Source organism: Hordeum vulgare, chromosome 1H (assembly GCF_904849725.1).
Source record: "Hordeum vulgare subsp. vulgare chromosome 1H, MorexV3_pseudomolecules_assembly, whole genome shotgun sequence".
In the NCBI taxonomy this organism is placed as follows: Eukaryota; Viridiplantae; Streptophyta; class Magnoliopsida; order Poales; family Poaceae; genus Hordeum; species Hordeum vulgare.
This window is the reverse complement of record NC_058518.1, coordinates 361,431,948-361,442,963: the sequence shown is the minus strand read 5'-3', so window position 1 is coordinate 361,442,963 and position 11,016 is coordinate 361,431,948.

Genomic DNA, 11,016 nt, shown 5'->3' with positions numbered 1-11,016 from the left:
CGTTTGAACCTCAGTGCCAAGGATTCGTATAATCCCGTATGTCATTCCCTTTGTCCTTCGGTATGTTACTTGCCCGAGATTCGATCGTCGGTATCCGCATACCTATTTCAATCTTGTTTACCGGCAAGTCTCTTTACTCGTTCCGTAATACAAGATCCTGTGACTTACACTAAGTCACATTGCTTGCAAGGCTTGTGTGTGATGTTGTATTACTGAGTGGGCCCCGAGATACCTCTCCATCACACGGAGTGACAAATCCCAGTCTCGATCCATACTAACTCAACGAACACCTTCGGATATACCTGTAGAGCATCTTTATAGTCACCCAGTTACGTTGCGACGTTTGATACACATAAAGCATTCCTCCGGTGTCAGTGAGTTATATGATCTCATGGTCATAGGAACAAATACTTGACACGCAGAAAACAGTAGCAACAAAATGACACGATCAACATGCTACGTCTATTAGTTTGGGTCTAGTCCATCACGTGATTCTCCTAATGATGTGATCCCGTTATCAAGTGACAACACTTGCCTATGGTCAGGAAACCTTGACCATCTTTGATCAACGAGCTAGTCAACTAGAGGCCTACTAGGGACAGTGTTTTGTCTATGTATCCACACATGCACTGTGTTTCCAATCAATACAATTATAGCATGGATAATAAAGGATTATCATGAACAAAGAAATATAATAATAACTAATTTATTATTGCCTCTAGGGAATATTTCCAACAGTCTCCCACTTGCACTAGAGTCAATAATCAAGTTCACATCACCATGTGATTCCAACGAATCCAACACCCATATAGTTATGGGGTCTGATCACGTCTTGCTTGTGAGAGAGGTTTTAGTCAACGGCTCTGAAACTTTCAGATCCGTGTGTTCTTTACAAATCTTTATGTCATCTTATAGATGCTGCTACTATGTGCTATTCGGAAATACTGCAAATATCTACTCTACTATACGAATCCGTTTCACTACTCATAGTTATTCGGATTAGTGTCAAAGCTTGCATCGACGTAACCCTTTACGACTAACTTTTTAACCACCTCCATAATCGAGAAAAATTCCTTAGTCCATCAGTTACTAAGGATAAATTTTGACCGCTGCTAGTGATTCAATCATGGATCACTCTCTGTACCTCTCAGTAGACTTTGAGTCAAGGCACACATCAGGTGCGGTACCCAGCATGGCATACTTCAGATTCTACGGCCAAGGCATAGAAGACGACCTTCGTCTATTCTCTTTATTCTGTCGGGGTCAGGTTTTGAGTCTTACTCAAATTCACACCTTACAACGCAACCAAGAACTCCTTTGCTGATCTATTTTGAACTCCTTCAAAAACTTGTCAAGGCATGCATCTTGTTGAAACTTCTATTAAGCACTTTCGATCTATCTCCATAGATCTTTGATGCTCAACGTTCAAGTAGCGCAATCCAGGTATTCCTTTGAAAACTCCTTTCAAACAACCTTGTATGCTTTACAGAAATTCTACATTACCTCTAATCCACAATATGTCAACCACATATACTTATCAGAAATTCTATAGTGCTCCCACTCACTTCTTTGGAAATACAAGTTTCTCATAAACCTTGTACAAACCCAAAATCTTTGATCATCTCATCAAAGCGTATATTCCAACTCCGAGATGCTTGCACCAGTCCATTGAAGGATCGCTGGAGCTTGCATACTTGCTAGTATCTTTAGGATCTACAAAACCTCCTGGTTGTATCAAATACAATGTTTTCTCAAGGAAACCGTCGAGGAAACAATGTTTTGACATCCTATGTGCAATATTTCATAAATAATGCAGCAACTACTAACATAATTCTAACAGACTTTTAGCATCGCTACAAGTGAGAAAGTCTCATCATAGTCAACTGTTTGATCTTGTCGGAAACATCTTTGCAACAAGTCGAGATTTTCTTAATAGTGACTTATCACCATCATCGTGTGTCTTCCTTTTAAAGATCCATCTTTACTCAATAGTCCTATGACCATCAAGTAGTTCTTCCAAAGTCTACACTTTGTTTTCATACATGGATCCTCTCTCGGATTTCATGGCTTCCAGCCATTTGTCGGAATCCGGGCCCACCATTGCTTTCTCCATAACTCGTAGGTTCACTGTTGCTCAACAACATGACCTCCAAGAGAGGGTTACCGTACCACTCTGCAGTAGTACGCGACCTTGTAAACCTACAAGGTTTGTAGTAACTTGATCTGATGCTCGATGATCACCATCATCAGCTTTCACTTCAATTGGTGTAGGCGCCACAGGAACAACTTCCTGCGCCCTGCTACACACTGGTTGAAGTGATGGTTCAATAACCTCATCAAGTTATACCACCCTCCCACTCAATTCTTTCGAGAGAAACCTTTCCTCGAGAAAGGATCCGTTTCTAGAAACAAACACTTTGCTTTCGGATCTGAGATAGGAGATGTACCCAACTGTTTTGGATATCCTATGAAGATGCATTTATCCGCTTTGGGTTTGAGTTTATTCGACTGAAACTTTTTCACACAAGTGTCAAAGCCCCAAACTTTCAAGAAACAACAGTTTAGATTTCTCTAAACCTCAATCTATATTGTGTCATCTCAACGGAAATACGCGGTGCCCTATTTAAAGTGAATGCGGTTGTCTTTAATGCATAACCCATAAACGATAGTGGTAATTCGATAAGAGACATCATATCATGCACCATACTAAATAGTGCGTGGCTATGACGTTCAGACACATCATCACACTATGATGTTCTAGGTGGCATGAACTGCGAAACAATTTCCACATTGTCTTAACTGCGTACCAAAACTCATAACTCAGATATTCATTTCTATGATCATATCGTAGATAGTTTATCCTCTTGTTACAACGAACTTCACTCCTGAAACAGAATTGAACCTTTCAATATTTCAGACTTGTGATTCATTAAGTAAATACTCTTGTATCTGCTCAAATCGTCATTGAAGTAAGAACATAATGATATCCACTGCGTGCCTCAGCACCCATTGGACTGCATACATCAAAATGTATCACTTCAAACAAGTTACTATCTTGTTTCATCTCAATGAAAATAAGGCCTTGCTCATGTGGTATGATTTGCATGTCACTAGTGATTCAAAATCAAGTGAGTACAAAGATCCATCAGCATGGAGCCTCTTCATGCAATTTACACCAACATGACTCAAGCGGCAGTGCCACAAGTAAGTGGTACTATCATCATTACCTCGTATCTTCTGGCACCAATATTATGAACATGTGTAACACTACGATCGAGATTCAATAAACCATTGAAGGTGATTTATTCAAGCAAATAGAGTAACCATTGTTCTCTTTAAATGAATAATCGTATTGCAATAAACACGATCCAATCATGTTCATGCTTAACGCAAGTACCAAATAACAATTATTTAGGTTTAACACCAATCTCGATGGTAGATGGAGTGTGCGACGTTTGATCATATCAACCTTGGAAACACTTCCAACACGTATCGTCACCTCGCCTTTAGCTAGTCTCCGTTTATTCAGTAGCTTTCATTTCGTCTTACTAATCACTTAGCAACTGAACCGGTATCCAATACCCTCGTGCTACTAGGAGTACTAGTAAAGTACACATCAACATCATGTATATCAAATATACTTCTTTCGACTTTTGCCAGCCTTCTTATCTACCAAGTATCTAGAGTTGCTCCGCCTCAGTGACTGTTCCCCTCATTACAGAAGCACATAGTCTCGGGTTTGGGTTTAATCTTGGGTCTCTTCATTAGTGCAGCAACTGTTTTGTCGTTTCACGAAGTATCCCTTCTAGCCCTTGCCTTTCTTGAAACTTAGTGGTTTTACTAACCATCAACAATTGATGCTCCTTCTTGATTTCTACTTTCGCGGTGTCAAACATCGTGAATCGCTCAAGGATCATTGTATCTATCCTTGATATGTTATAGTTCATCACGAAGCTCTCACAGCTTGGTGGCAATGACTTTGGAGAACCATCACTATCTCATCTGGAAGATTAACTCCCACTTGATTCAAGCGATTGTCGTACTCAGACAATCTGAGCACACGCTCAATGATTGAGATTTTCTCCTTTACTTTGTGGACAAAGAATCTTGTCGGAGGTCTCGTACCTCTTAACAAGGGCACAAGCATGAAATCACAATTTCATCTCTTTAGAACATCACTTATGTTCCGTGACGTTTCAAAACGTCTTCGGTGACTTGCTTCTAAGCCATTAAGTATTTTTCACTGAACTATCGTGTAGTCATCAGAAACGTGTATGTCGGATGTTCACAACATCCACAGACGACGCTCGAGGTGCAGCACACCGAGTGGTGCATTAAGGAAATAAGCCTTCTGCGCAGCAACGTGGACAATCCTCTGCAAAGTTTGCTACTATCAACTTTCAACTAAATTTTCTCTAGGAACATATAAAAACAGTAGAGTTATAGCGCAAGCTACATCGTAATTCGCAAAGACCATTAGACTATGGTCATGTCAATTAGTTCAATTAATCATATTACTTAAGAACTCCCACTCAAAAAGTACATCTCTCTAGTCATTTGAGTGGTACATGATCCAAATCCACTATCTCAAGTCCGATCATCACGTGAGTCGAGAATAGTTTTAGTGGTAAGCATCTCTATGCTAATCATATCAACTATACGATTCATGCTCGACCTTTCAGTCTCATGTGTTCCGAGGCCATGTCTGCACATGCTACGCTTGTCAAGCTTAACCCGAGTGTTCCGCGTGTGCAACTGTTTTGCACCCGTTGTATGTGAACGTTGATTCTATCACACCCGATCATCACGTGGTGTCTCGAAACGAAGAACTGTCACAACGGTGCACAGTCGGGGAGAACACAATTTCGTCTTGAAATTTTAGTGAGAGATCACCTCATAATGCTACCGTCGTTCTAAGCAAGATAAGGTGCATAAAGGATTAACATCACATGCAATTCCGATATGCTTCACCAGCCCATAGATGGAGCGCTGGAGCTTGCACACTTTGTTAGCACCCTTAGGGTTGACAAAACCTTCTGGTTGCATCATATAGAACTCTTCCTTAAGGTTCCTGTTAAGGAACGCTGTTTTGACGTCCATTTGCCAAATTTCATAATCATAAAAGGCGGCAATTGCTAACATGATTCAGACTGATTTCAGCTTTCGCTACTGGAGAGAAAGTCTCTTCGTAGTCAATTCCTTGAATTTGTCGAAAAGCCTTTGCTACAAGTCGAGCTTTATAAACGGTTACATTACCGTTTGCATCAGTCTTCTTATTGAAGATCCATTTATTTTCTATGGCTCGCCGGTCATCGGGCAAGTCCACCAAAGTCCATACTTTGTTCTCATACATGGATCCTATCTCGGATTTCATAGCTTCAAGCCATTTGTTGGAATCCGGGCCCGTCATCGCTTCTTCATAGTTCGAAGGTTCACCGTTGTCTAACAACATGATTTCCATCACAGGGTTGCCGTACCACTCTGGTGTGGAGCGTGCCCTTGTGGACCTTCGCGGTTCAGTAGTAACTTGATCCGAAGCTTCATGATCATTACAATAACTTCCTCTTCAGTTTGTGCAGGCGCCACATGAACAATTTCCCGCGTTGTGCTACTTTCCTGTTCGAGAGGGGGTGTAATTACCTCATCAAGTTCTACTTTCCTCCCACTTACTTCTTTCGAGAGAAACTCTTTCTCTAGAAAGGATCCGTTCTTGGCAACAAAGGTTTTACCTTCGGATCTAAGATAGAAGGTATACCCAATAGTTTCCTTAGGGTATCCTATGAATACCGATTTCTCTGCTTTGGGTTCGAGCTTTTCTGGTTGAAGTTTCTTCACATAAGCATCGCAGCCCCAAACTTTAAGAAATGACAACTTAGGTTTCTTGCCAAACCATAGTTCATACGGTGTCGTCTCAACGGATTTAGACGGTGCCCTATTTAAAGTGAATGCTGCAGTTTCTAATGCGTATCCCCAAAATGATAGCGGTAAGTCGGTAAGAGACATCATAGATCGTACCATATCTAATAAAGTGAGATTACAACGTTCAGACACTCCATTGCGTTGCGGTGTGTCAGGCGGCATCAGTTGTGAAACGATTCCACACTTCCTGTGGTGTGTGCCAAACTCGTGACTAAAATATTCTCCTCCACGATCAGATTGTAGACACTTAATTTTTCTGTCACGTTGATTCTCGACCTCACTCTGAAATTCCTTGAACTTTTCAGATGTCTCAGATTTGTGCTTCATCAAGTAGATATACCCATACCTACTCAAATCATCGGTGAGAGTGAGAACATAACGATAGCCACCGCGAGCTTCAACGTTCATTGGACCACACACATCAGTATGTATTATTTCCAATAAGTCGGTTGCTCTCTCCATTATTCCTGAGAATGGAGTCTTAGTCATCTTGCCCATGAGGCAAGGTTCGCATGTGTCAAATGATTCAAAGTCAAGAGACTCTAATAGTCCATCAGTATGGAGCTTCTTCATGCGCTTAACGCCGATATGACCAAGGCGGCAGTGCCACAAGTATGTGGGACTATCATTATCAACTTTACATCTTTTGATACTCACACTGTGAATATGCGTAACATCACGATCGAGATTCATCAAGAATAAACCATTCACCAGCGGAGCATGACCATAAAACATATCACTCATATAAATAGAACAACCATTATTCTCTGACTTAAATGAGTAGCCGTCTCGCATCAAGCAAGACCCTGATACAATATTCATGCTCAAAGCTGGTACTAAATAACAATTATTAAGGTTTAAAACTAGTCCCGACGGTAGATGTAGAGGTAGCGTGCCGACGGCAATCACATCGACCTTGGAACCATTCCCGACGCGCATCGTCACCTCGTCCTTGGCGAGTCTCCGCTTATTCCACAATTCCTGCTTTGAGTTGCAAATGTGAGCAACAACACCGATATCAAATACCCAGGAGCTACTACGAGCGCTGGTAAGGTACACATCAATAACATGTATATCACATATACCTTTAACGTTGTCGGCCTTCTTGTCCGCTATGTATTTGGGGCAGTTCCGCTTCCAGTGGCCTTTTCCCTTGCAATAGAAGCACTCAGTCTCAGGCTTGGGTCCATTCTTTTTCTTCTTCCCGGCATATGGTTTACCGGGCGCGGCGACGGCTTTGCCGTCTTTCTTGAAGTTCTTTTTACCCTTTCCCTTCTTGAAACTAGTGGTCTTGTTGACCATCAACACTCGATGCTCTTTCTTGATTTCTACTTCTGCAGACTTGAGCATCGAGTACAACTCGGGAATGGTCTTCTCCATCCCTTGCATGTTGTAGTTCAGCACAAAACATTTGTAGCTTGGTGGGAGAGACTAGAGGATTCTGTCAATTATAGCATCATACGGAAGTTCGACTCCAAGTGAAGTCAGACGACCGTGTAACCCAGACATTTTGAGTATGTGCTCACTGACAGAACTGTTCTCCTCCATATTACAGCTAAAGAACTTGTCGGAGACTTCATATCTCTCGACACAGGCATGAGCTTGAAAAACTAGTTTCAGCTCTTGGAACATCTCATATGCACCGTTTGCTCAAAACGCGTTTGGAGCCCCGTTTCCAAACTGTATAACATGCCACACCTAACGAGAGAGTAGTCATCACTCCGCGTTTGCTAGACGTTCAGAATGTCCTGGGCTGCTGCGGGAGCGGGAGGGTCACCTAGCGGCGCATCAAGGACATAAGCCTTTTTAGCTGCTTCAAGGATGAGCTTCAAGTTGCGAACCCAGTCCGCATAGTTGCTACCATCATCTTTCAGCTTGTTTTTCTCTAGGAATGCGTCGAAATTGAGGTTGACGTTGGCCATCTACAATATTTATAAAGACAACTTTTAGACTAAGTTCATGACAATTAAGCTCATTTAATCGAATTAAGTTTGAACTGCCACTTAAATCGACATCCCTCTAGTCATCTAAGTGATACATGATCCATGTTGACTAACACGTGTCCGATCATCACGTGAGACAGACTAGTTACCATGGTGAGCACCTTCATGCTGATCGTATTCAACCATACGACTCATGTTCGACCTTTCGGTCTCTTGTATTCGAGGTCATGTCTGTACATGCTAATCTCGTCGAGTCAACCTAGGTGTTTCGCGTGTGTAAATCTGGCTTACACCCGTTGTATGCGAACGTTAGAATCTATCACACCCGATCATCACGTGGTGCTTTGAGACAACGATCCTTCGCAACGGTGCAGACTTAGGGGAATACATTCTCGAAATTTTAAGAGGGATCATCTTATTATGCTACCGTCGTTCTAAGCAATAAGATAAAAACATGATAAACATCACAATGCAATCATATAGTGACATGATATGGCCATTATCATCTTTGCTCTTTTGATATCCATATTCAGGCATCGCATGATCATCATCGTCACCGGCGTGACACCATGATCTCCATCAACGTGTCTCTGTGAAGTCGTCACGCCAACTACTACTATAGCTAACCGTTAGCAATGAAGTAAAAGTAGTAAGCACATGGCGTTGCATCTCATACAATAAATTAAGACAACTCCTATGGCTCCTGCCGGTTGTCACACTCATCGACATGCAAGTCGTGAAACCTATTACAATAACATGATCATCTCATACATCATACATGCAACATCACAAATTTGGCCATATCACATCACATGTCAAACCCTGCAAAAACAAGTTAGACGTCCTCTAATTGTTGTTGCAAGTTTTACATGGCTGATTTGGGTTTCTAGCAAGAACGCTTTCTTACCTACGTGGCAGCCACAACAATGATATGCCAAAGCTATTTACCCTTCATAAGGACCCTTTTCATCAAATCCAATCCGACTAGAGTAGGAGAGACAAACACCCGCTAGCCACCTTAATGCACGGTGTGCATGTGTGTCGGTGGAACCAGTCTCACGTAAGCGTACGTGTAATGTCGGTCCGGGCCGCTTCATACCACAATACCGCCGGAAAAGAATAAGACTAGTAGCGGCAAGCAATTGACAAATCATCGCCCACAACCTTTTGTGTTCTACTCGTGCATAGAATCTACGCATAGAAAACCTGGCTCGGATGCCACTGTTGGGTGAAAGTAGCATAAATTCAAAAAAAATCCTATGCATATTCAGATCTTCCTATGGAGAGACCAGCAACGAAACACGGGTGAGAGCATCTTCATACCTTTGAAGATCGCTAAGCGGAAGCGTTGCTAGAACGCGGTTGATAGAGTCGTACTCGCGATGATTCAAATTGCGGTGTGATTCTGATCTAGTGCCGAACCACGGCACCTCTGCGTTCAACACACGTGCAGCCCGGTGATGTCTCCCACACCTTGATCCAGCAAGGAGGAGGGAGAGGTTGGGGAAGATCTCCGGCAGCACGACGGCGTGGTGTCGATGGAGAGACGAGGTCTCCCGGCAGGGCTTCGCCAAGCACCGGCAGAGAGGAGGAGAAAGAAGAGCAGGGCTGCGCCGAGGGAGAGGGAAAAGTGTGTCTCAAAACAGCCCCAAACCTCAACTATATATAGGGGGAGAGGGAGGGGGCGCAACCCTTAGGGTTCCCAACCCCAAGGGGTGCGGCAGCCCCCATCTGCGCCACGAGGTGGCGGCTAGGAGGGGAGGAGGGGTGTGGCGCACCCCTGGTGGGCCTTAGGCCCACCTTGCTTAGGGTTTGCCCCCCCTTCCCTCTCCCTGCGCCTTGGGCCCCTGGTGGGAGGTGCACCAGCCCACTCTAGGATGGTTCCCTTCCACCTTTTGGCCCATGTCACCTTTTGGGGCTGGTGGCCCCTCCCGGTGGACCTCTAGAACCCTTTCCGGTGGTCCCGGTACGCTACCGGTGACGCCCGAAACACTTCCGGTGTCCGAAACCATCCGTCCTATATATCAATCTCTACCTCTGGACCATTCCAAAGCTCCTCGTGATGTCCGGGATCTCATCCGGGACTCCGAACAACTTTCGATAACCTCGTATAACAATTCCCTATAACCCTAGCGTCATCGAACCTTAAGTGTGTAGACCCTACGGGTTCGGGAGACAGGTAAACATGACAGAGACACCTCTCCGACCAATAACCATCAACGGGGTTTGGATACCCATCGTGGCTCCCACTTGCTCCACGATGATCTCATCGGATGAACCACGATGTCAAGGATTCAATCAATCCCGTATACAATTCCCTTTGTCTGTCGGTATAGAACTTGCCCGAGATTCGATCGTCGGTATACCTATACCTTGTTCAATCTCGTTACCGGTAAGTCTCTTTACTCGTTCCTTAGCACGTCATCGTGTGACTAACTCCTTAGTCACATTGAGCTCATGATGATGTTCTACCGAGTGGGCCCAGAGATACCTCTCCGTCACGTGGAGTGACAAATCCCGATCTCGATTCGTACCAACCCAACAGACACTTTCAGAGGTACCCGTAGTGCACCTTTATAGTCACCCAGTTACGTTGTGACATTTGATACACCCAAAGCACTCCTACGGTATCCGGGAGTTGCACAATCTCACGGTCGAAGGAAAAGACACTTGGCACTAGAAAAGCATTAGCATACAAACAATACGATCTAGTGCTACGCTTAGGATTGGGTCTTGTCCATCACATCGTTCTCCCAATGATGTGATCCCATTATCAATGTCATCTAATGCCCATGACCAGGAAACCATGATCATCTATTGACTAACGAGCTAGCCAACTAGAGGCTTGCCAGGGACACATTGTGATCTATTTATTCACACATGTATTACTGTTTCCTGTTAATACAATTATAGCATGAACAATAGACGATTATCTTGAACAGGGAAATATGATAATGACCATTTTATTATTTCCTTTAGGGCATATTTCCAAAAAGACTAACGAGGGGCTTTAGCTGAGGCTTTTGCGGCTGAGTCTTGTGATGAAGTGTCATCATTTGTGGAGTAGGATGGAGCCTTGCGAAATTGGCCATCAAGGGGCTGAGATCCCTCATCAATCACTAGTTTGACCTTGCCCTCAATTAGCTCGAAGGAT